The 27,534-nt window shown below is 43.4% G+C and overlaps 1 protein-coding gene across 1 annotated transcript in view; it reads left to right on the top strand.

Annotated features, from left to right (window-relative positions):
- ATXN1 (ataxin 1) overlaps positions 1 to 27,534 on the top strand; it is a 455,781-nt gene that overhangs the window by 210,188 nt on the left and 218,059 nt on the right. The window contains exon 3 of the mRNA XM_063923210.1: positions 22,867 to 22,937. The gene's annotated coding sequence lies outside the window, so the exon portion shown is untranslated. The remainder of the gene's footprint in view (positions 1 to 22,866; positions 22,938 to 27,534) is intronic.

The following is a 27,534-nucleotide window of genomic DNA, read 5'->3' as shown; positions in this document are numbered from 1 at the left end:
GTTGTGTCGACATGTATGAGGAGGAAAATGGTATTGAGGCGGAGCAATTGCCTGTAATAGTGATGTCACCCCCTAGGGAGTCGAGTGTCGACGGTGAGGAAACAAACGTATTTTCCAGTAGGGCCACACGTTACATGATCACGGCAATGAAGGAGGTTTTGAACATTTCTGATACTACAAGTACCACAAAAAAGGGTATTATGTGGGGTGTGAAAAAACTACCCGTAGTTTTTCCTGAATCAGATGAATTAAATGAGGTGTGTGATGAAGCGTGGGTTTCCCCCGATAAAAAACTGCTAATTTCTAAAAAATTATTGGCATTTTACCCTTTCCCGCCAGAGGTTAGGGCGCGTTGGGAAACACCCCCTAGGGTAGATAAGGCGCTCACACGCTTATCAAAACAAGTGGCGTTACCGTCTCCGGATACGGCCGCCCTCAAGGAGCCAGCTGATAGAAAGCTGGAAAATATCCTAAAAAGTATATACACACATACTGGTGTTCTACTGAGACCAGCAATCGCCTCAGCCTGGATGTGCAGTGCTGGGGTGGCTTGGTCGAATTCCCTGACTGAAAATATTGATACCCTGGACAGGGACAGTATATTATTGACTATAGAGCATTTAAAGGATGCATTTCTATATATGCGAGATGCACAGAGGGATATTTGCACTCTGGCATCAAGAGTAAGTGCGCTGTCCATTTCTGCCAGAAGAGGGTTATGGACGCGACAGTGGTCAGGTGATGCGGATTCCAAACGGCATATGGAAGTATTGCCGTATAAAGGGGAGGAGTTATTTGGGGTCGGTCTATCGGACCTGGTGGCAACGGCTGGGAAATCCACCTTTTTACCCCAGGTCACCTCTCAGCAGAAAAAGACACCGTCTTTTCAGGCTCAATCCTTTCGTCCCCATAAGGGCAAGCGGGCAAAAGGCCACTCATATCTGCCCCGGGGCAGAGGAAGGGGAAAAAGACTACAGCAGGCAGCCTCTTCCCAGGAACAGAAGCCCTCCCCCGCTTCTGCCAAGTCCTCAGCATGACGCTGGGGCCTTACAAGCGGACTCAGGTACGGTGGGGGGTCGTCTCAAGAATTTCAGCGCGCAGTGGGCTCACTCGCAAGTGGACCCCTGGATCCTGCAGGTAGTATCTCAGAGGTACAAATTGGAGTTCGAGACGTCTCCCCCTCGCCGGTTCCTGAAGTCTGCTTTACCAACGTCTCCCTCCGACAGGGAGGCGGTATTGGAAGACATTCACAAGCTGTATTCCCAGCAGGTGATAATCAAGGTACCCCTCCTACAACAGGGAAAGGGGTATTATTCCACGCTGTTTGTGGTACCGAAGCCGGACGGCTCGGTGAGACCTATTTTAAATCTGAAATCTTTGAACACTTACATACAAAGGTTCAAATTCAAGATGGAGTCACTCAGAGCAGTGATAGCGAACCTGGAAGAAGGGGACTATATGGTGTGTCTTGACATCAAGGATGCTTACCTCCATGTCCCAATTTGCCCTTCTCACCAAGGGTACCTCAGGTTTGTGGTACAGAACTGTCACTATCAGTTTCAGACGCTGCCGTTTGGATTGTCCACGGCACCCCGGGTCTTTACCAAGGTAATGGCCGAAATGATGATTCTTCTTCGAAGAAAAGGCGTCTTAATTATCCCTTACTTGGACGATCTCCTGATAAGGGCAAGGTCCAGGGAACAGTTAGAGGTCGGAGTAGCACTATCTCAAGTAGTGCTACGACAGCACGGGTACATTCTAAATATTCCAAAATCGCAGCTGATTCCGACGACACGTCTGCTGTTCCTAGGGATGATTCTGGACACAGTCCAGAAAAAGGTGTTTCTCCCGGAGGAGAAAGCCAGGGAGTTATCCGAGCTAGTCAGGAACCTCCTAAAACCAGGCCAAGTGTCAGTGCATCAATGCACAAGGGTCCTGGGAAAAATGGTGGCTTCTTACGAAGCGATTCCATTCGGCAGATTCCACGCAAGAACTTTTCAGTGGGATCTGCTGGACAAATGGTCCGGATCGCATCTTCAGATGCATCAGCGGATAACCCTGTCTCCAAGGACAAGGGTGTCTCTCCTGTGGAGGTTGCAGAGTGCTCATCTTCTAGAGGGCCGCAGATTCGGCATTCAGGACTGGGTCCTGGGGACCACGGATGCCAGCCTGAGAGGCTGGGGAGCAGTCACACAGGGAAGAAATTTCCAGGGCTTGTGGTCAAGCCTGGAGACATCACTTCACATAAATATCCTGGAGCTAAGAGCCATCTACAATGCTCTGAGCCTAGCAAGACCTCTGCTTCAAGGTCAGCCGGTGCTGATCCAGTCGGACAACATCACGGCAGTCGCCCACGTAAACAGACAGGGCGGCACAAGAAGCAGGAGGGCAATGACAGAAGTTGCAAGGATTCTTCGCTGGGCAGAAAATCATGTGATAGCACTGTCAGCAGTGTTCATTCCGGGTGTGGACAACTGGGAAGCAGACTTCCTCAGCAGACACGACCTCCACCCGGGGGAGTGGGGACTTCACCCAGAAGTCTTCCACATGATTGTGAACCATTGGGAAAAACCAAAGGTGGACATGATGGCGTCCCACCTCAACAAAAAACTAGACAGATATTGCGCCAGGTCAAGGGACCCTCAGGCAATAGCTGTGGACGCTCTGGTAACACCATGGGTGTACCAGTCAGTGTATGTGTTCCCTCCTCTGCCTCTCATACCCAAGGTACTGAGGATCATAAGAAGGAGAGGAGTAAGGACTATACTCGTGGCTCCGGATTGGCCAAGAAGGACTTGGTACCCGGAACTTCAAGAGATGCTCACAGAGGACCCGTGGCCTCTACCTCTAAGAAAGGACCTGCTCCAGCAGGGACCCTGTCTCTTCCAAGACTTACCGCGGCTGCGTTTGACGGCATGGCGGTTGAACGCCGGATCCTGAAGGAAAAAGGCATTCCGGATGAAGTCATCCCTACCCTGATCAAAGCCAGGAAGGATGTAACCGTACAACATTATCACCGTATTTGGCGTAAATATGTTGCGTGGTGCGAGGCCAGGAAGGCCCCTACAGAGGAATTTCAACTGGGTCGTTTCCTGCATTTCCTACAAACAGGACTGTCTATGGGCCTAAAATTAGGGTCCATTAAGGTTCAGATTTCGGCCCTGTCGATTTTCTTCCAAAAAGAACTGGCTTCAGTTCCTGAAGTACAGACGTTTGTCAAGGGGGTACTGCATATACAACCTCCTTTTGTGCCTCCAGTGGCACCTTGGGATCTAAATGTAGTTTTGGGATTCCTAAAATCACATTGGTTTGAACCACTTTCCACTGTGGACTTAAAATATCCCACATGGAAGGTGGTAATGCTGTTAGCCCTGGCTTCAGCCAGGCGTGTCTCAGAATTGGCGGCTTTATCCTATAAAAGCCCTTACCTAATTTTTCATACGGACAGGGCAGAATTGAGGACTCGTCCTCAATTTCTCCCTAAGGTGGTTTCAGCATTTCACTTGAACCAGCCTATTGTGGTGCCTGCGGCTACTAGGGACTTGGAGGACTCCAAGTTGCTGGACGTAGTCAGGGCCCTGAAAATATATGTTTCCAGGACGGCTGGAGTCAGAAAATCTGACTCGCTATTTATCCTGTATGCACCCAACAAGCTGGGTGCTCCTGCTTCTAAGCAGAATATTGCTCGCTGGATTTGTAGTACAATTCAGCTTGCACATTCTGTGGCAGGCCTGCCACAGCCAAAATCTGTAAATGCCCATTCCACAAGGAAGGTGGGCTCATCTTGGGCGGCTGCCCGAGGGGTCTCGGCTTTACAACTTTGCCGAGTTGCTACTTGGTCAGGGGCAAACACGTTTGCTAAATTCTACAAATTTGATACCCTGGCTGAGGAGGACCTGGAGTTCTCTCATTCGGTGCTGCAGAGTCATCCGCACTCTCCCGCCCGTTTGGGAGCTTTGGTATAATCCCCATGGTCCTTACGGAGTCCCCAGCATCCACTTAGGACGTTAGAGAAAATAAGAATTTACTTACCGATAATTCTATTTCTCATAGTCCGTAGTGGATGCTGGGCGCCCATCCCAAGTGCGGATTGTCTGCAATACTTGTACATAGTTATTGTTACAAAAATCGGGTTATTATTGTTGTGAGCCATCTTTTCAGAGGCTCCTCTGTTATCATGCTGTTAACTGGGTTCAGATCACAGGTTGTACGGTGTGATTGGTGTGGCTGGTATGAGTCTTACCCGGGATTCAATATCCTTCCTTATTGTGTACGCTCGTCCGGGCACAGTATCCTAACTGAGGCTTGGAGGAGGGTCATAGGGGGAGGAGCCAGTGCACACCAGGTAGTCCTAAAGCTTTTACTTTTGTGCCCAGTCTCCTGCGGAGCTGCTATTCCCCATGGTCCTTACGGAGTCCCCAGCATCCACTACGGACTATGAGAAATAGAATTATCGGTAAGTAAATTCTTATTTTTGCTGACTTTCAGGCCAGAGCACATGTGCCGGGCCCATTCTTCATGTACCCAGCCCGTGAAACGCGTTATATTGCAAACACCTCTGCCTGATTGACAGGCATAGGTGTTAGCGGGGCGGCGACGCATCATTATGGGGGTACGGTGATGAAAATACAGGCAGGTCCGGGTCGTTTTCGAGGCGGCCATGTGATGTCATGTGAGGCTGCTGTGAAACAAAACATGGCGCCTTTCTGCAGCCTCCATCTTGTGCTGGCACAGATTCTGGAATCTGACACTGTGCATGTGTGCAGTGTCAGATTCCCCTAGAGTAAAAATCTCCTCCAAAGTGCTGGGGAAGTAACTCGCAGGATGTTATCACTACCGCTGTCCCTGCGGGTTCCCTAAGTACATAGAGGGGATATTTTATTAAAGATGAAAATATCCTACACAAAACAGAGTGTTAATAATCACAGCAGTTCCACGATCACTAATATATATGCACTGATGTTATTTAACAATCAAAGGTTAATATTATTCTTTGATGGTCACCACTATTACATTATAAAGTGAACAATAATATGCAAAACAAATATATAGACCTCCTGAACCTGTTTCATGTCTGCTGCTGACTCATATAGTGTGACCTAAATTATTATTCTCACCGTCTGCCTCTTCCTGACCTAAATTGACATTAAAAATGGAAACTGCATATTGGGAGGCTGCAATGGTTTCTGTATAGCAATACATGGAGCTAAATCTCTGAAATGATTACTGTTTAAAATGGATTATTTCTGAACAAAACTGACACAAAATGAATTAATTGGATTTTAGTGCCTGCAATTAATTATATTAACAGCAGGTTTGCATCAGTAGAAGTATGATATATAATATCTTCATCTGTGTTTTTTTGTTTTTTTTAATACAGAGTAAAAAAGAAACTACAAACAGTAGTAGATCTGCATTTTGTTACACTGGGTCTTAGGTGGACACAGTGTAAAGTTATCTTCCCTACAATCAGTAGACAAGCCCTTGGATTACCACTGACAGCCTCCAGTCGTCTTGTGCCCAGGAGGTATTTCATTTGGCTCAGGGAATACGCAGGGCCGGTTCTAGACCTTGTGGCGCCCAGGTTGAAAGTTTCCTTTGGTGCCCTGCGTGGCTTTATGGGGAAGGGGCGTGGTCCCAGTTATACCCCCTGTAGCTGTGCCCTCAGTAGGTGTGCCCTCAGTACTGTGCCCCCTGTAGCTGTGCCGCCAGCAGTTGTGCCCCCAATACTGGGCCCCCTGTAGCTGTGCCGCTTACCAAAAAAAATAAAAATACTCACCATCTCCGCTCCTGCTTCCTGACCGCTGCTGTCCTCCGTCTCCGGCCGCCGGCACCGCATAGACACTAGTAGGTCAATTATGACCTCTAGCGTCTATGACCGCGTGGAAGTGAACAAAGAAACAACTCCCTGGGCACGGCGGATCTTGCCACGGATACAGCGGATCTTGCCACGGCGGCGACCAGAGCCGGCCCTAACCAATATGATGCCCTAGGCAAGATTTTGGCTAGTGCCCCCTAGCACCACTGCTGGTTCTGCCTCTGACCTTGCACTTCTTTCCCAGAACCATCACCCCTCAGCCATAGCAGTCCTTATTTTGGTGTTTGTACCCCCTATATTTTAAATAGGAACAGTTCGCACATTTGGCGCACAGCCCAAAAAGGGGTGTGTTTTTGCTGGCAAGGGGCATGGCCACACAATAGTAACCCCAATTCCAAATACGCCACACAGTACTGCACTTTATTCACATTTGATCATGCGATAGTTTCCATAATTCATATTACATCGCACAGTAGTATCACTTTACCTTATAAACGTTACTCCTCACAGTAGAGCCCCTTATTCACATTACATCACACTGAATTGCTCCTTATTCACATTACACTACACCCTATTGCTCTTTATTCACATTAGACGACACAGTAGTGCCCTTTCTATACGCAACACCACATAGAAGAGCACCTTAAACACATAATTCCACACAGTAATGCCCCTAACACATATGAGACACATTATTAATGTCCTTCTAAACATAATGTGCTTACACATTATGATGACAACCTTTATTAATGCCCTTTTACACATAATGTCCCTTACACATATGCCACACATTATTAATGCCCTAATACACATAATGACACACATAGTGCCCCCTGCACATTTGCTGCACATTGTTAGTGCCCCTATACATATAATGACACATACAGTAGTACCCTGTTACACATACAGTATGCCACACATTATTAATGTCCTTAAACACATAATGACACACATAGTGCCCCTTATACATATGTTGCACATTATTAATGCATTTTTACATGACACACATAATGCTCCTTACACATATTCCGAACACTACTGCACAACCAACCCACTCACATGCACACAGCACTCACACTGCCGCTAACACTGTGACCTCTGCCTCTGCTTGGATACAGATGTGTCCTCATAAATATTGCCTCAGTGCTAACGTCGGGCAAATTTTTTAATGAAAATGCATCTTATTTGCATTGTTATGTGGCTAGGATGCACAAGCAGCTTCTGCTGATTAAAATTATATACAGCATGCCTTTATACTGTGTGAGACTGTGGCTGTATCTGCATATGAATTGCTACACACAGAATATAGGCATGCCGCATATCATTTTAATCAGCAGAAGCTGCTGATGCCCCTGGGCATATCAAATGCCCTAGGCAATTGCCTAGTTTGCCTATAGCTATGGCCGGCTCTGGCGGCGACCTATGGACAGCGGCGCCCCAGACAAAAATCCTGCTTGCCCGTGGCAAGATCTGCTACTGGGAATATGACTAGTACACAGCTATCAACAGGAGTGTTGTGCCTTCAGTGTGGTAGGGGGCTTTGTGATGTGGGAACATTGTGATGTCATCAGGGACCTCCAGCAAAAACATCTGCACTGATCTGTGTTACTCCTGCAAACCAGAAATGAGAGATCACTAGAAACATCTAAAAATAAATTAAATGTAGGTGTGCTTCCTTCTTTTACCTCTTCTGTACCATGAGGCTGTGTATCCGATATTAGTGATATATTTTGTATGGTGTCATGCACACACACTGCAGTCATTTTCAGATTAAGGGGGCTCAGGTTATACTGTACCCCGGGCCCCCCACTGTCACGTGTTGTAATACCTTTCTTATAAATAAATCAATCACATTAAGAGGGATGTCCAAGTAAAGAGCATTTTGTCCCTCCTAGAATGGGTCATGCTAAGAGGTACGCACAATCAAATATACCCCCACCCCCTTTCCCCCAGGGCCCCCCGTCTTAAGTGCCCTGGGCTCCCCCCAAGGGCTTAATCCAGCCCTGACTGTAATGAGGCAACTGGGATGAATTATGCAGTGCAGAAGGATGATTTGGTGGGGAAGGAGGGTGGGCAACACAGAGGGGTCCTCACTAGTCTAATGCGTGACTGGACGTAGGGGGTAAGGCTGGCCCAGAAGGGGATCCAGTCCCCATAGCAACTATAGACCTGGTAGTTACTTTCTTGGATACAAACATTTGAAACAGCCAACATTTACCCTGCATGCTAAAAAATGTATAAATATATTTGCACCATTGCAATATACTGTAATTTGTCCAGGTTTGAAGTCGCTTTTTGCTTTGCTCCCAACTCAGAACCATCCCTTTGATGTACACATGGTATTACACCATTTCTACAGCTATATATCACGGTTGATATTACATCTGTGTTATATTGTAATGCAATCAATGACAGTTTTGATCTAAACTGAAATGGTAGGTTTTATACAAAGTGAAACATTTACTCCCTGCACTGCATTTAATGAGTTAAATCCAGATGGTGTCTTCTGTACTGTCTACGTGTGTTAGACAGCCAATGGGCAATGCCATTCTTTGGACTTGAGAATTTAAACCAAAGTAGTTCATTAATAGTGTAATAACTTGTATGTGTTGGGTTTTCTCTGCTCAGTAGAATGCAGAAGCTGGGTGATGAATGTTTTCCTGTATTGTTGTCATTCTATATGCGGTCTGCCTGTAGGAAGTGGGTAGAAGCCAAAAGCCCCCATTAATTTAGCTTCAACAATTTGTATCTAAGTATATTGTGGTTAATTTGAAAAAAAAAAAAGAAAAATCTCTTTATCACTAGTTACCAGCCTGTCAAAATTACGGAACAACATAACAGTAATGTCAATGCCAGCGGCTGTGCGCACCCGACTGAAGCAATACTTGAATCGCTCCGTCGGGCACCATTTGGTGGCCGCTGGTGCGCAAAGCACTTTAATTCCGGCCTTAGAGGTGAGGAGCAGCATTACACTTTTATTATATAGGATAATAGTTGATACAAGATACAACAGCATATCATGCACATAGGATCACCAATAAAACATTGTTTCCAAAGAATAATGTGTACAGCACTGACAATGTTCAATTGTTTATCTTTAAATATATTTTATAAAAGCCAAAACCTCCCAAAATTATAGTAACAAAAAGAGTGATATTGTGTGTGTGTGTGTGTGTGTGTGTGTGTGTGTGTGTGTGTGTGTGTGTGTGTGTGTGTGTGTGTGTGTGTGTGTGTGTGTGTCTGTCTGTGAGGGGGGGGGGGGGGGTAACATACAGTGCCCTACTCAACCCTGAGAGGATTGGGATTCATTTTTTAATAACTCCTACACATTTTTATTTTTTTTCAAGCTTCCAGATGAGTCACCTTCTTCCATACTAGCAATTGGCTTTTACACTGTCAGGATACTCTCAGCAACATAGAAAATAAGTAATATCAAAGTGAAGGTTTAATGTAAAAATGAATATGGATTATGGCATGATCACTGCCAAATTCTACAGTACGCCTCTCTCTCTCCCTCTATACTGTATATACATATACATTGATTAGTGTATTGGCGCCTTTTACCTGATCTTTGTAGTTATGTATCAATGCCATGTCTCTATAAAGAAGAAACTGGTAGTTTCATTCCAGTCTTTCACATGCACAGATTACAGTTCTGGTACCTGCACAGGTATCGGCGAGGCCTAACACATTACACTGCTGGGTTTCCTCGTAGCAGTGTTACTGTGCCTGTGTCTACGGGTTTTTACTTGTTTTTTGTTTTTTTTTACTATCCACTTGACTGCGTATCATTAAGTCAGAATTATTGTAAAATCTAACTATTTCGATATCTCTGATCCCAACAGCGAAAGTATAGCTTTATTGGTTGTGCTCCCAAAACTAGAATATGGAATACATAAGTAAAAAGAAAAAAACAGAAGAATAAAAACATGCAGACAGGAAAAATAGTCAAAATGTCACAGCTTCAACCCTACTGAAATAGGCGTTTCTCTTTGCCTAGTCTTGATACCTCCATCCAGCCTGATGCCATACCCTCCAACATTTTACACAGAAAAATCGGTACAAATCCGGAAAAGGGGCGTGGCCGCGTGTAAAGGGGGCGTGGCCACGCCCCTTTTCCTATACTTTCAATGGAAGTTTGGAGAGGCAAAAATCGGTACAGACCATGGAAAAAAGGTACTGTACCTATTAAAAAGGTACAGTTGGAGGGTATGTGATGCCTGTGAATCATGCTCCAGTCCTTTCAGTTTTCTTGAATGAATACTGACCAGTTGCAGATTATAATTTAGTTTGTTTCCACAGGCGAATCTATAATGGGTTCAGTGTGTGCGGTGCACACGGGCTCTTGGGTCCAGAGGGAGCCCACACCGCACACACTGCACCCACTTCTATACTTACCTTTCCGGCATCCATCGGCGACTGTGTGTGTGGGCCCCCTCCTCTCCTGTAGCCGTCACCGCCGCTGATAGCGCAGTGAGTGCTAGAGACACTGGCACAGTGCCAGAGTCTACAGCGCATGCGCAGGACTCCGGAAAAATGGCGCCGCGGCCATTTTTTGGAGTCCTGCACATGCACTGTAGACTCTGGCACTGTGCCAGAGTCTGAGCGCTGAGAGCGCTAGCAGCGACGGTGACGGCTACAGGAGAGGAGGGGGCCCACACACGGTGTCTGCACATGGGTCCCCTCCTCTCTAGAAACGCTGCTGTTTGTTTAATTTGTATTTAGTAACTTTATATGCTTTACAAACGTATCAAGTATTGAATGGGAGTATTTAATAAAGTCTAACCATGTTCGGTTGGTATGTGTTCTGGGGATTGTGCTATTCCTGTGTCAGCCTAGACAGCCTATGCCAGATCTGCTTGGATGCACATACGCAGTAGCAGACAGTGACTGGAAATTGTTTTCAGGTTTTATCAGGTATTCTGTAGCATCAGAGTAGGCTTAGAGTAGAAGAGTTACTGAAATAGTGTCAATTTTACACCGTATCAGTTGAAAAACATTATTATTTTTTTAAGTAATCATTTTTGTAGTACAGGTATGTATAAAATGGTGGTAAATGTAACGTCATTCTGGAAAATGGTGTTGAGATGCTGATAATCATATTGCATAAATAGTATTTTAGAAAAAGGGTTGAAAATATAATTAAAATGTCATTATACCTCCATTGCAATTTCAATGAAGCATTTTTTAATTAAAGATACAGTTCTTTATTTAAACAGTTTTAAATCTACCTTCTAGTGCATTATTATGTGTTGTAAAGTTTTTTGTTTGTTTGTTTTGAATATATAATAAAACAGTGTTTCCTTTGATAACCTTTTGACTTTGTCTATAAGGTTATATGATGTGCCAAACTCATTAGAAGATTAATAATTGTTGGTCTTTTTGGATAAATACAAATAACACCTTTGTAGAAAATGGTCCCTTGATCAACTATGCGTTGAAGAGTTGTATGTCATTTGTATAAAGAGAACATATACACTATAATGGGTGGGTGTAAAAGTGGCTTCCTTGCAATATCAGTTACAATATTATGGCTTTTGCTATTTATTGTTACTGTGTAGGAAGATGGGTACAGTCCCTGACCTTGTATTAGTTTCAGCTGTTAGATGTTTCTTAGATTTCTGCCTTGCAACACTGCGCATACAGTATATATTGGGGAACTACAATAGAACAGCTGCTGTATGCCCTTGATATAAAACTATAACACAAGATAGGACCACAATAAATACTGGTGCAAATGACAAAGGTGGTTTTGACAAAATGTTGCTTTCATTTCAGTGCCATGGAAAAGTAATCATTAGAATCTTTGGTTTGCTGTGGGCTAAACAAGATTTTGTATATACTGTGTGGCAACATTTTCATGATGTGATATTAGTCAGTGTTTTATTAAATGTTTGGTTGTGTGATTGGTGACATTCTTGTATTTGCCAACGACCCTTTTAACATTACATATTAGCGTTACCTGGTAAAAAGTAAATAAATGACTATCGCTGGTTAATGTTCTGCTCTCAGTATACTGATTTAATGATTAATAACTTCATTCTGTTTTATATGGGGATGGATACAACAGTTTGAATCTAGGAAGAATGGTTGAAAGAGAACTGTAGTGTTTATGGCATTAAAGGAAAAAATAAGGATTATTCATCCAGAGCCGTTTTGTTTCATCTGTGTATATACGGGGCCAGATTAAGGGCCACATGGGTCTGAGGCTGAAAACAAAGGGGCCTGTTGTGAGAGGAGGAGCTGTGACCAGTGCATGTTGGCATTTACATGACCTACACTACAAGCTCTGATGTTTCACTAAATAGGTAAAAGTCAGTGTCAAACGCAGGATTTCTAGAGGAGGGTCTTCAAATGCAATCCACAATCTCCTGTTCTTGGAGCACGTGTGGGAATCTGGAGGAGCAGTAGAAGAAACTAGTACCAACCCTGGAACATATATTTGCACAGTAGTCTTTTCAAACACTAGATAGTGTATGGAATGCAGTGTTAATGATTAACACTGTAGATGGTCTATTGCAGTGGTCTCCAACCTCAATTGGGGTGTGAGCTACTCGAGAAAAATTAAACCACCTGAGGAGCTACTAAAGTTTTTGAAAAAAATGCTATACTTGAATTGTTGCTTGGACTCCCTCAGTGTTAAGAATAGACTTGTTGGCAGTGGTGCAGCTATAAATTTTGCACTCCCCTGCCCAAAAAGTTTCTGGTGCCCCTCCCATTGTCATATGAAAAGTAAAGAATTAGCGCTCCAAAAACAGGGAGTGGTCTCCCTGCAAGGGGCCTGGCATTGCAGAAATTGACTACCTTATACCCCAGTTTTGCAACCTGCACACCAAGACATTGGCCACCTCAAGGAAAAAAAATACAGATTCATGCCCCTTACATTATTTGTAATTTTTCCTCCTTATAGTAATGCCCATGACACATTATGCCACAGAACACAATGCCCCTGACACATTATTACAAACACCATAATGCCCCTGACACATGCCACACACTGCAATGCCCGTAATACATTATGCCACAAAACATAATGCCTGTGACACATTATGCCACCTACTGCAATGCCCTTGCTAAATTATGCCACACACTGCAATGCCCATGGTACATTATGCCATACACTGTAATGCCCATTACACATTATGCCCCACAGTAAGGCATAATAAGTAAGTAATTACTTATAAATGACCTGCTCATTGCTAGGGGTCTGATGCTCGTTGTCAGGGGTTTCATGCTCGTTGCCAGGGGTTTCATGCTCTGGGTGTCATGCTTGTTGCCAGGGGTGTAATACTCTGGGTGTCATGTTTATTGCCACGGGTGTCATGCTCGTTGCCAGGGGTCTTGTTGCCAGGAGTGTAATGCTCTGAGTGTCATGCTCATTACCAGGGGTCTTGTAGCCAGAGGTGTAATGTTCATTGCCAGGGGTCTTGTTGCCAAGGGTGTAATGTTCGTTGCCAGGGGTCTTGTTACCAGGGATGTAATGTTTATTGTCAGGGGTCTTGTTGCAAGGGGTGTAATACTCGTTGTCAGGGGTGTAATTGTGTTGCCAGAGGTCTTGTTGCCAGAGGTGTAATGCTCATTGTCAGGGTGTAATTGCGTTGCCAGGGGTCTTGTTGCCAGAGGTGTAATGCTCGTTGTCAGGGGTGTAATTTAATTGCCAGATGTCTTGTTGCCAGAGGTGTAATGCTCATTGTCAGGGATGTCATTTTATTGCCAGGGATCTTGATGCCAGAGGTGTAACGCTTGTTGTCAGGTGTGTAATTGCATTGCCAGGGGTATTGTTGCCAGAGGTGTAATGCTCACTGAGCGCTGCTGGCACTTCCAGGTAGCCATAGTGATGTGCTGCCTGACAGACGCTAGAGGTCACGTATGACCTGGTTGGCGACCGCTGGTCTATAGTATAGATTGTATCAAAGATATTTAACTAATATAAATAATATAAGTGGTCAGTAAAAGGTTAAACATCCCATAATAAATAAATAAATACACAAACATAATAGAACCAGTAGATATAAAACTGCACTTTTTCCAAGCTCACATTCTCCCACCTTATGGTGAGGCGCCTGCCTTTTCTTCCTAGCAGCTACTCTCTGGTCCAATGCACTGATTAAGCACTCACGTCCACACACACAACAAACCCTGTCGAAGACGCTTCTACCACTGGGCATGTGCAGAAGCTCTGCTCTGTCCCTTAAACTGCATGATGTGGCGGCAGCTCTTGTAATCGTTTTATATGCTATTGTTATAATTGGAGATGCTGGCCAATAGGAGGGGTGTTTCTGGACAACCAAAACCAGAACTTCCATTCTATACTTGCTACCCCTACCCCTTTTGGGTGATATTTTAACAATGAGTCACTCCAAACTTTTAGCAATATATATATATATATATATATATATATATATATATATATATCAGAGTTGATCGCAGCAACTCTCTCTGCAAATGTTATATCTTCCACACCTGCAGTGCACATAGTTTTGCCCAACTGCTAACAAATTTGCTGCTGCGATCATCTCTTTATTACCCCCCATGTGCACTGCAGGGGGGGTCAAATATAACATATGCAGAGAGAGTTAGATTTGGGTGGGCTATATTGTTTCTGTGCAGGGTAAGTACTGACTGATTTATTTTTACACTGCAATTTAAATTTCAGTTTGAGCACACCCCACTCAAATCTAACTCTCTCTGTTATATCTGCCTCCCCTGCAGTGCACATGGTTTTGCCCATTAGCTAATAAATTTGCTGCTGCGATCAGGTCTGAATTAGGCCCTAAGTGATGTAATTATGTGGCAGAAGGGAAATACAGGCCCACCTAGTCTAACCTTTCTGTCTGCATTTGGTTTTATTTAGTATTTTTGTCATTTTTCTTAAACAGTAAGATATGTGTATCAGCAGACTTTTACTGAATTACTCATGTATTGCTCAGTATAGTTTTCACCTAAATTTGCTACCAATACAAAAAAATGCAGATGATTGAGTCGCACGCAAAGTGACTGCAGTTGCAGGTGGCCCCCAGAAGTCAGATTTACTACCTTATACTAATGCAAGAATTCATACAGCTCATGCAGGAGTTATTGCGTTTTCAAGTGTAAGCCAGTACCGCTCATTGATTTTCTGCAAGCTGACTCAACTGTCATCATTAGTATCTGCTATGGCACCATGAAAGTTGCCAGATATCCGTCAGAAATACAAGACAGAATTGCATGGAGCTTTAGATACACTCCCATGACACGCCTAGGACACTCCTACAAGTTCAACATACTCATGACACTAGCCCGACACACCCATGACACTCCCACAACACGGCCATTACACACCCATGGTAGGGCTGTCTTTTCGTATTGCATAAGGACCCTGAGCTTATAGCTGAGGGTCCCCATTTCCAGGGGTACCAGAATTTTGAAAATCGGATCTGGGGAACCGGAGATATCCAATTTCAAAGCAGTGATCCCCATCCGAGCCTGTTAATTGCTACTTCCAGCCACATATCTTGGGTTCTGTCTGACTTAGAGAGTTTTTCTGAGGATATAGTTAAAAAGCTGGGACTCTCCCCTTTCGGTGGATACTGTCTGCTTGTCTCTACTATAAACAGAACAAGATATATCAGCCTTCCAGCAGCTGATCCCTGATCAAGCTCCACACGCCTGGTATGCAGTTTAATATTATCATTGGTGGATTGCTCTGGCTCCTGAACTTTGGTCCCAGTACCTCCTGAAAGGTGGGACTCTAGTTTTTTTATCACATTAAAAGCTAATAAATCTATTTCCGGGAACTGGAGATATCTGCACTCAAGCAAGTTGCCCTCCCAAAATTATGAATTATAAACCCACTCCACTATCCACCACTACCCTGCATATTACACCCCCTCTACCACCCTGGAAGTCATGTACCGGGGCCCCTTCATTCAGCCCAATACCCCTTTCTACAGTTTAGTGTTCTCTCTCCCACCCCATCTCCCACCATCTGTGCAGTAAAGGAGTAATTAGCATTAATTACTGCTCCAGGTCCTACATGCTGAGCTGAATATAGAACAAAACCTTCCGCCCGAGGGACATCAAAGCTGCCTCTGATAGCACCTCCCATCCCTACTGCTGGCGGATGGGTAGGAGTTAAGTGCAGTTTTCTTTGCCCAGGGGCCTACACTGCTGTTAAGACGTCCCTGTACCACAGGACACGGCGGTTCCATGCACTCACATTGTCAATGCCCAATTTCATGCAAAGACCAATCTGGCAGAGTTCCATACGACACAGAATAAAAAGGACATGTGCAAATATATGTACGTTTGCATCTGCACATGCGCTGTATGCAAATACTCTCCATTCGCACACGTGCACAGAGATCCGACCTTCTCAGAATCAGCTCCAGTGTGTTGTTTCGTTGTTTTAAGATTTTATTACTCAGTTAATAGACAAAATTTGTAAGCTGTAACTACTCATTTGCATACCATTACACATATCAGGCTTATATGGTTGCAAGGCTGAGTGATTCAGATTAAATATGTTGTAGCTATACCGAAATTAATATATTATAACTTTTTGTCCTTTTGTATCTTTTAGTCTGTCCCCACGACTGTCCCAGTTTGCATCCCCCCGCTTCCTCCTAGCTACACTTACCCCCACTACTGCCGTGGGAGCTGTTGAGGAAAGGGGGCTCTCTCACTGAGCATGGCTAAGACGGGAGAAACCTCGGTTGATTATTATATGATTATTATATGCTTTTTCTTTTATTAGTTCATCCTACACAAAACAAATTTTCAGTAATCTGCCCCTTTTATGCAGTTTGTGTTTTAAATGGCACATCCTTAAGCAAGCCTTAATACGAATGGCCATTGGTGCGCTCACCATCAATGGTTGCAAACTATGCAATAGAGGACCATCAATGGTTTTACCCACCGATGGTCATCCCTGCTCTTTCACTCACAAGCCTGTGGGCCAATCAGAACCTGAAGGCAGGGCTCCGTTAGTGCATCGGGGTGCGGGGCTAGGCTCCGTGTCCCGGCAGCAACTAAGGTGGTGGTGTGTGTGTGTGTGTGGGGGGATCTCTGTACCATCTATAGTTGATAAACATTGGCTCTATACCATCGATGGTGAAACTACCTAATATTGGCATTAAACCATCAATGGTTTGTAATAATCAATGGTCGAGGTCAACTCTAAGCCTTATGTATCTAACTGAATTCTTCATTCTGTCTATTCTTAATTCAATCTCACAATGTAACAGTTTTGAGCAAAATGGAAAGTCTGGTTTAGATGGGTATTGATTTAGAAATAGTCATACAAATAATATAAGGTGAAATGAAGGGCTTCAAATGAAAGTAAAAAAAAATATGTACAGACTAAATAAAACATATTCAAAAATCTACAGTTTATTTGTACTGGTTACTACTATATGATAGATTTCCTTATGAGAGTACGTTGCTCACTAACACTGCACAGCAAAGCAGTCTGCCAGTGGATAAGACTCTTGGCTTTGCATGTATGTGAGTGGAATCTGTTTATTTGCGGGATGATTGGTCATGTGTTGCTGAATCTCATCACTGAAATAAATGAATCATTCACATAGGATTTTCCTGTGTGGGCTACATTTTGGGCCCTAATCTTACAATTAAGTGAAAATATGGCTCATTCAGAAGCAAACTGTATTGTGTGTAGCTACAGTGTAGCTGTAGAAAATGTTATGTGTATGTACATGTCGTTGTGCTTGTTTTAAGGGTTGCAGTTATGTGGCCAGCAGTCAGGAGACCGCCGGTGACAATACCGGCCCCTGAATCCCGCCCGCTCACATTCACGATGGTCGGCATGCCGACCAACAGGGACTACTCCTACTTGTGGGTGTCCACGATACCCATAGAGCGGGAATAGAACCTGTGACGAGCGCAGCGAGCCCGCAAGGGGCTTGTTTTGCTTACCTTCCCCCACCCCCGTGCCAGCATTTCACTGCCTGGATACCGGTGTCGGTATACTGAGACCACCGGTCACGCATACCCAACCATGTTTTAATATATGATCTGGTACAGGTGACGTAAAACACTTAAAGGTCCTTGAAATTAAGCCTACATTGATATAAAATGGACTGTTTCTTGAACCGAATTAATTTTGTTAGAGAACAGAATAATCTATATTTTTTTCAATGTATATTCCTATATATTTCCCCAAATTCAAAATGTATTTCCCTGTAGTGCCAAAAAGAAAGTCTTTTCTCTCCTGCCTATAACTATTACATTTAGTAGAGTGATGAAAATACATTTTATTTCCGGCAAAATGGACCCAATTTGAAAAATTTAAAAAACCTTGAGGCATCCTGAGCTGTTGCTTTGGGATAAACCCCTGGAAGTAAAATGGTTAGTGGCATAGAATGGTATTAATGTAGGGATCAGACTTTGCAATGCCGGGCACTATAGAACAACCTTGTATTGCAATATATTGGAGAATGGTATCACAACAGTCTGCAGGGTTTTTCCCTCAAAGTAACAGCAAAAGTGATTTATTTCCATAATCATTTCAGTCTGTTCTGTACTGCGAAATCAAATTGTGAATATATAGAGAACAGCAAAGGCAGAAGACATTTATAATAATGGGGCAATAACGCAAGGCCTGACAGCTATAAGGTGGGAGCTTGATCTCCGCAGTTACACAAATTGCATTGCATGCTGTTGTTTTGCGATGACAAATCAAACAGATGATCTTTTAGTTAAGAGTAAAGGGCCTATATTCTAAGGTGAGGAAACAACTGCACGGTCGGTAAGATGTCCAAAATACTACAGTTTATCTGTTTGGCTGCAGTGTGTGGAAAAGTTGTAGCAACTACACTAAGGGGCCTATTTTGTAATCAATGATGCTATTAAATATGAGAAAACTGCTGATTCTGTATGATTAAGCGAAGAAGTGCTGTAAGTAGCTCTTAAATGTAACAATTTTCTAAGGGGACCGTATTTAACAAGATCCGCCAATTACCTGCAATGGAGCTGCTCTGCCATTTAGGGATCTTGGGAACACTCTTTGGTGGGCTGCAAAAAGCCCCGCTGTGCATTGTGGGGGTTTCCGCATTGGTCATGCACAGCTCAAAATTCACGCTTGTGCAGTTGCCACAAGGAGGGCTGTAAATAAAGTGATCACTTATGAACTTTGCTTCTTCCTGATCTATGGGACAGACTCTTATTGGAGCCAATGCCCCAGCAATTCAGATTGCCAGATCTCAGCAAAAAAAAGAGTCCTTATTGCCACAATCTGCGACAATAAGGATTCTTAATATTTGGGGCTAGCGACACATTTTAATAAATATGCCCACTTGCTCACAGACAGCTGAAAGGCAAAGGTTTGGAAAATGATGGACATAATGTGCCTGATTCAAATTGCTGTATTGTGGTCACACAAATCAATGTGTATATTCACCTGTTTTCAGAGTTGCATTTAGCTGTGCTGCCATCCAGGGGTGTAATTTCATCCCAGTTGCCCGGAGGCAAGTTGGAGTTTAGTGCTCTCCCCTAAAAAAACAACAAAAAAACACACACACAAGGGTCATTCCATGTCAGTTCAACCAGGCGTGTCCACCACCCATCTTGGATTTTCATGAACATTTTTTAGTTAAGAGAGGATGTCAAACAACTGTTTCTGCCAAATATCTCGACTGACAATTTGTTTATTAAATATTGATTTTTCAATTTATTAAGTTATTTACTAATCGCGGCTTCTTTATCCAATTTATTTGAAGTATCACGGGTGTTTATTAAGGAATCATCACAAAATTTGAACCCTAAGGTAACTCTTTCTCCTGAATCCATAAATCCAAACCAAATCACTTTATCTGCCTTACATTTTGAGTTACGGCAAAAACGCACATTTTTCGAAAATACTTAAAAACACTAGGTTCAATCAGCATTAGATATCCCAATTTTTTTTAGGTGCTTAATAAAGGTATACATTACTACCACACAAAAAATTAGCATGGTACTCTGTTTCATAGTGGAGAATAAAAATCATGAAGTTGACATTCAGTTACTGTTGTACCGCATACATAATTAACACAATAACCATGACATTTAAACATTTAAACATAACTTGAGTCCATAACTTAGGTTGAGTCAACAATGGCATTATCCTTCCCTTGTTTGGAACCTGTTGTAACGGTCTGTAATTTTCCTTAAAGTGTCAGCAGACAGTGGCTTCCAATACTTCCTTGAATATTGGGCACTTCCGTTACACAGGGGACATGAATAAAAGGAACAAAACACTGAAGGCCAGGGTAACACATTTGTTGATTGGTTTCGTTTCATGAAGTGTACCAACACATCTTGTTCCTCCTCATTACATTGAATAATATACCCAATGTACCATATGTTATTGTACACTGCTTCTATGTATGTTCCAAGTTGCAGATCACTTTTGTCTACATTTTTTGTGACTGTGGTCATAGTGACACTATTGGGGTTATGCAATTAGCCATGGTAAATGAACGCGGATAATTGTCTCGCCGGGGACTATCCAATTAGCCCCTTTAAAGTCGTGGCTCGCGACGGCTTATCAGGGATTTTGTTTCACCTGAACATGTGTGTTTTTGGGAGATAATGTATTTTTTTTACAGGCGACCACATTGGATAACCTGTAAAAAAATATGGGTGAAATATTGGGAAAAAGTATTTTCACCTGTAATTGGATAACCCCCAAACTGTGGTTCCTACTGTCTTTATGTCTTCTGATGACAATCAGAATATGTGTAGTTCATTTTAACTAATAGGCTGAAATTGATGATGAGCAAGTGTTCCTACCAGTCTTTGCTGTTTTTAGATGGCTATGCAGCTTGGATTTGCAGTCTTGTATTTCATTTTGTGACACGTACAAAAACTTTATGCCATGTATCTTTTCAGCCCAGCTACAGTATATAGGTCCAAAGGTGTCAAGATGTGATGAGTTTCCACTGCTTGCAGACTGGTGCGGGTGGCTATACATTTACTAGCACCATCACTAGTGAACATACTTCAATTTTAGTAATACTTCTGCTAAGTGTTTCATAATTACCGTAATGAAGGCATGCATAGTTATGGCTACATGGTCACAGGTATCACTTATAACACACAGACTCACAGTTTAAAGTGTCACACAATCATCTTGCCTAAAAAACAGATGTAGCCACGCTAAATGTTGCCTTGCGGCAAGTGTGCCCGCAAATGCACACGTATGCACATCAGTGGATGCCTATGGAGCGAACGCCGTCTGTGATCAGTCGTAGCATAGCGCATTTGCACTATGCTGCGATGCGTATGCCGTGAGCATGCATTGCAGCATAGATGTGCATGGCTCTATCTGTATACAGCAAATGGGTGAAGTGTTTCTTGTGAAGTGTCCCAGTGGAATCCTTGAATTGCATCCTGACAGAAATTAATAATTTTCAGCAAAATCTAGTAACACATAGTTTCTGTTTCTGGGCGAATGGTTTCCTTCAACTTGCATAGGTATTCAGCCTGGGACTTTGCTGTATACAGGTGGGCTGTTGTATCATCAACAGCACTACAAATAACTTCACGGAATTGTTCCATATTACTAGTGATTGTAACAATTTTACTTTGGTCAGTGTGGACCCACTGCTTATAAACAACTGTGTCCTCACCATCCATGTCACTATCATGAAAAAGTTTTTCAACTATTTTCTGAAGTGCTTCCAGTCCTGGGCACTTATATCACATCGATGAAGCATACAAGTTTTTGAGACTGAAGAACAAACAAGGATTTCAGTTAGGTCTTTGTGGTCCATCTTTAGTGGTAGAGCAGCAACCGATATATTTTTGCATATAAAGAAGCCACAATTTTTTGGATAAAGAAGCCGCAATTAGTAAATAATTTAATAAATTGAAAAATCAATATTTAATAAACAAATTGTCAGACAGTCAAGATATTTGGCCGAAGTAGTTGTTTTGACATCCTCTCATATCTAAAAAAAAAAAAATTGTACAAATCTGAGATGGGTGGAGGACATTTCACTTGTTTTTTGGGTGATTTGATGTGGAATGAAACATGACTTACATAATTAGATAGCGCTCCCAGCTGGTCTACAGGGACTGGAGCCTTAGGCATTTCTATAATGGGTGCAGTGTGTGCCTACACCACACTCCCTGCACCCATATATTATACTTATCACTCCAGAGTCCGGCGGCCACGGCCCTGCACTGTGGACACAAACCACTTGTAAAATGGCCACTGCAGCTATTTTCGAGTGATTTGCACATGCGCACTGGAGATGTGCCTGGGAACAAGGAGCAGACGCCATTTTCCTGGAGACCTGCATATGCGCAGTAGGTTTTGGCATTATGCCAGTCTACTCACTGCCGGAGAAGAGGGGACCTGCAATGAATGCTGCACGCGAGTCCTCTCCTCTCTTAAAACATCCCTGACTAGAGCACACAGTGGCATGGCTCCAGTTGCACTGTGAATCAGCCATTTGCAGCAGGCAAAGTCAGCGCTCACCGGTGGGTTCCATCTCACAGTCCAGCAGCAGTGGCGTGTGAACGATCACTTGCTGCAGCGCAGGCTGAGCAGTACCAAGTGGGAGCCGTCCTCTCCCCTATTGCAGGTGTTAGCAGGGCTCCTGGGACAGAGCCGATTAACTCTGCAGCAGTAGTAGCAGTGAGTGCATCGCAGAGCTCCATTGGAAGAGCAGCGGTCACATTTGGATCCCTCTGTGAACCACACAGGTGCTTCTGTACATGCAGGTGCCACTTCAGGGCTTAGAGCTTGGAGGCAGGCATCTTCATTGCCTCTGAGAGTTACGCCCCTGCTGCCATCACTATCAGTGCAGATGTACAAGAGATCAGTCTGCAGTCAGACGGATCTCTGTGTGTGCTCATATGTGCATAGACTGCAATTCTGTCACCACTTCCATTGTGAAAAATGGCCAGATCCTTCCACAAAACAGACTTGTGTCCAACTCTGAAACAGGACAAATGTCTTTTAGAGCTACTTATATGTGCACTGTGCTTCTTACAAAAATGCTTGTTTTAAACAACCTCTATGCAAAAGCAACTAAAGCCAATGTTTACTGTCTGTCTTGCAGTGTTTCAAGAATGGTGGTAGACAAGCCTCATAAATCACATATTCACAGTGATGCCAAGAATACAGAGACTGGTAAGGACAAAGCATGTGTAATTCTCATTGTTTTCAGATATTATTATGTGTTCACAAATAAGCTGACCATGTTCTAAGTGCAGAAAGAATCTGCAACAGGTTACAAGTACTTTTTGATGACTACTGATGGCTCATAGGAAGTTAGACAAGGTTCTCTTATTCTTTTCCTTTTCTTTTAATATTGAGCTCCACAGAGATGGATGAAGGCCTGCATGGGCCTGGGGTATGGAAATGAGTAATAGTCTATAGGGAGAAGCATAAGAGGTGTGGCCAATTCTGTGTGGGTGTGGCCAGTTCTATGTGGGCTTGTACACCTCCTATGCTATCAGCCCCAGTGTCTTCTAAATACTAGAGATGAGCGGGTTCGGTTTTACTCGGATTTACTCGGATTTACCCGAATCTCCTTATTGGCTATCGGACGTCACGTGGTTTGGTTAGCCAATAAGAAAAATCCAGAAAATATGAAATGGCGATAATGCTGGCGTAAAGAACCGAGTAAATCCGAACCCGCTCATCTCTACTAAATACGTAGGGAAAGAAGTAGAAAATTTGCATTTTGTGTGGAAAATATAAATACATTTTTAATATTTTGATTTATGCCCCACCATGGGTCAGCTGGGTGGCTGGTCATCATCTTGCTGTCATGATGATGGGCCTATTTTTATGTGAAGACCTGGAGATGTACAGTAGCTCCATCCATCCCATTGTTAATCTGGCTCCGGAGATCCTGATGAAGTATACCTCACTGTATTAATTCACCAGTATATTAGCTTCACAATCTTGCCTTAAATGTGATACTTTTATTATTGATGCTTAGTTGCTGAGTGATGGACAACTGTGTTTGCCCTGATAATGATGTGTCATTTATATTGCATACTGGGCACTATTGCTTAATATGCTATCCTGTTTCTTCTTTTATATATTTTGTTATAATGTGTCTGTATGTGTAAGATTTGGATTTATTTTCTTATTGTACCGAAACATAAAATAAATAAAAAAAATAAATAAGTGAAAGTTATAATTCTATCTTTATTACAAATTGTAGTGACATGAATAGCAGATTTTTTACATGGAATAATGTGCTTTTTAGCTGTTTATGGAAGTGATCGGTGTGATACTGTAATATTCTAGGTCAGCGGTACTGAAACACGGTCCTTAAGGCACCCTAACAGTCCAGGTTTTAAAGATATCCATGCTAAAGCACAGGTGACTTACAGTAATTTGTACCTCAGTTAGTTTGATTATAACATTTGTGCACAAGCATGGATATCTTTAAAACCTGGACTGTTATGGTGCCTTGAGGACCATGTTTGGGAAACACTGTTCTAGGTTATAGACTCATAGGATGACTTTTGTAATATTATTATCTTTATGTCTTTTTAACCTTGTTTAAATTACATTTTACATTCGGTTTTACAAATTTAGGCGGCATTGTTAAATTTAACTGACCTAAAAAATAGGGGCTTCTTTATAAGTTAACATTTCATGGCAATATGTACAATCCTTGAGTGTGTGAAAATGGACCATGTGCCACAAAGATAGAAAATAAAAGAACATAGAATACTGTATTGTACAATACCAGTAATTATTCTTATTCCAAGTTCACATTACATTTCCACATTCATGAAACGTTGTGTTTGGAATGTTCATTTCAAGCTACAATATTATGTTGAATATATTATTAGTGTAAGATTTTAGTTAACAGTGGATTTTCTGCACGTGGGATTTCATATGCAGCTTTTATAGCCGAGACCCACAACTACAATAATGAGTACTAGCAATATAAAGACTTCATAAATATGCCCCATATAAAGGCAAAATTAACACACTGACCACACTGGCTTCATTTCAAATGTAGCGCCATCCGCAAGCCAACTGGAGCTGGCGGACCGGCAGCCAATCAGGGAAGAAGCAGCGGCTCCTGATTGGCAACTGGACTGCCAGTTCTGACTAGCTGGCAGCCAGCGCTACATTTGAAATGCCGCTGTCAGTGTGACCATGGTTGCCCGCCTAATAGTAAGTACACTCCTGAGTCCCTACATCCACCCATTATCATTGCTCTCTATTCCTGCCCTTCCTCACTGCTACCTGCACCATTGCTCCTTGCTCCCTAAACCCACCTGCCTTCACTGCTCCCTACATCCTCCCTGCTCACCATACCCACCCGTCCCTCCCTGCTCATCACACCCACCCTCCCTCGCTGCTCCCTACACCCTCACTCCCTGCTCCCTACACCCACCCTCCCTCCCTGCTCCCTACACCCACACTCCCTCCCTGCTCCCTACACCCACACTCCCTGCTCCCTACACCCACCCTCCCTTCCTGCTCCTTGCACCCACCCTCCGCCCTGCTTCCTACATCCTCCTTGCTCACTACACCCACCCACCCTGCTCCCTACACCTACCCTTTCTACCTGCTCCCTACACCCACCCTCCCTCGCTACTCCCTACCTGCTTCCTCACTGCCCTCCACATCCACTCTACCTGCTCCCTACACCAATCCCTACTGCAATCCCAAATACCGGGATTGAAAATATGGCCCGAGATTGTCCTTCCTACTAGTAAACAATCAAACAACCACATGCAGTATGTGCTATATGCATTCTGTGCATTACTGCTTAATGCACAGAACTCCACTCTGATCTCAGCATCAGTCCTCATCTGTGACAATAAGGATAATGTCCCTTCTTCCCTTCTTGCCAGCCTTACTAGCAAGGCCCGGCTAGCCATCTGGCAATTCTGTCAAATTCCAGAAGGGTCGAAGGCCGGAAAGGCTGGTCCAGCTTTCTGGAGGCCTGTCCGAGCAGTTTATCACTCGGTACTATATTTGGTCAGCATGTTGAGCTGGGACATACTGTAACGCAAGACAACACTGTCACTACTCGTGGCCATGCCCTCTATTTCTGTGAATGACCACGCCATGGAAATGCCTGGGCCGATTCTCAGCCATGGTCCGCCCCTGTTTGCTAAAGTCTGTTTGTATTGTGAAATCACTTAGACTAAAGAAATACTAGATAACAGTCAGGGAGCCAACTTTTTATTCTGTTTCGGAGACTTCTGCTTGCTCAAGAGCACATTTAAATAACTAACTTAATTTACACCGATTGTGCTCCTTCACTGTGTTCTCATGGAAAATACATATTCCCATCTGATTCACTGTTTTAATTGGAACGATTTTCCTGATAGGGATGACAGAACATGTCAAAGTGGGAAAAATAAATTAAGCAACAACAAGCAATTTTCTTTTCAGCAGTTCAGTACAGTGTAGTATGGAATGGAACACAGTATTCCTTGTAGGGCTTTGTGTTCTATTATTGACTTCATCAAATTTTGGATTAAAGAAAGTAATAAAAATGGGGACCTAAGCAGATTGTTAGATCATTTACTCCTTTTTTCATTCTCTTAAATAGTATAGTATGCCGAGGCTTAGCCAGAACTTTATGGGCCCCATAGCAACATTTTGAAGGACCCCCCGTCCCAATGCTTCTAGAGAGACACTTCTCTGCAGCAGTTGTTAATTTTATTACCTATAATAGTGCCCTAGTTCATTTTCTGAACCATAGTAGAGACTTACTTAATGTCCCTCATTCCGAGTTGATCGCTCGCTTGCTGCTTTTAGCAGCAGTGCAAACGCTAAGCCGCCGCCCTCTGGGAGTGTATCTTAGCTTAGCAGAAGTGCGAATGAAAGGTTAGCAGAACAGTGCTGAATTTTTTTCAAGCAATTTCAGAGTAGCTGCAGACCTACTCCTACCTTGCGATCACTTCAGTCTGTTTAGTTCCTGCTTTGACGTCACAAACACGCCCTGCGTTCGGCCAGCCACTCCCCCGTTTCCTCAGGCACGCCTGCGTTTTTACCTGGCACGCCTGTGTTTTTTAGCACACTCCTGGAAAACGTCCAGTTACCACCCAGAAACACCCACTTCCTGTCAATCACTCACCGACCAACAGAGCAACGGAAAAGAGTCAGTAGACCTTGTGTAAAACTGCATAGTTTTGTGTGAAAGTACGTTGCGCGTGCGCACTGTGGCCCGTACGCATGCGCAGAAATGCCGAATTTTAGCCTGATTGCTACGCTGCGAACAACGGCAGCTAGCGATCAACTCGGAATGACCCCCAATGTTATGCCCCATAGTAGTTCCCTAGTTTATTTTAAGAATCGCAGTAGTGCTTACGTTCACCCTATGTCGCATTTCAGAGCTGCCAGTACACATTATGCCGCACAGTACCCTCAATTCACATTATGATATATAGCGCTCCCCGTTCATATTCTGCCTCATTACAGTGCTGTGGTTCATATGATATAACATTAAAATGCCATCCAGTTAATTTTATACCACACTACAATGAGCAGGTCCAGGGGCATACCTAGATATATTGCAGGCCCCAAGGAAAAAGTTTGGAAGGGCCCTTATGTACCACACAATGGTGAAAAATGTATATAACACATGTAACTTTGACAGGGAAGGTGGGCCCCTCTCAGCTCTGGGCCCTATAGCAGCTGCACTGCCTGCACCTATGGTAGCTATGCCCTTGATAGTATGCACTTCTTCCACTAGTGTCCGTCATTACTATGGCTGTGTATTGCACACTCATCAGGA

The sequence above is a fragment of the Pseudophryne corroboree genome, chromosome 5 (genome assembly GCF_028390025.1).
Source record: "Pseudophryne corroboree isolate aPseCor3 chromosome 5, aPseCor3.hap2, whole genome shotgun sequence".
In the NCBI taxonomy this organism is placed as follows: Eukaryota; Metazoa; Chordata; class Amphibia; order Anura; family Myobatrachidae; genus Pseudophryne; species Pseudophryne corroboree.
This window is presented reverse-complemented; position numbering and strand designations above follow the sequence as displayed.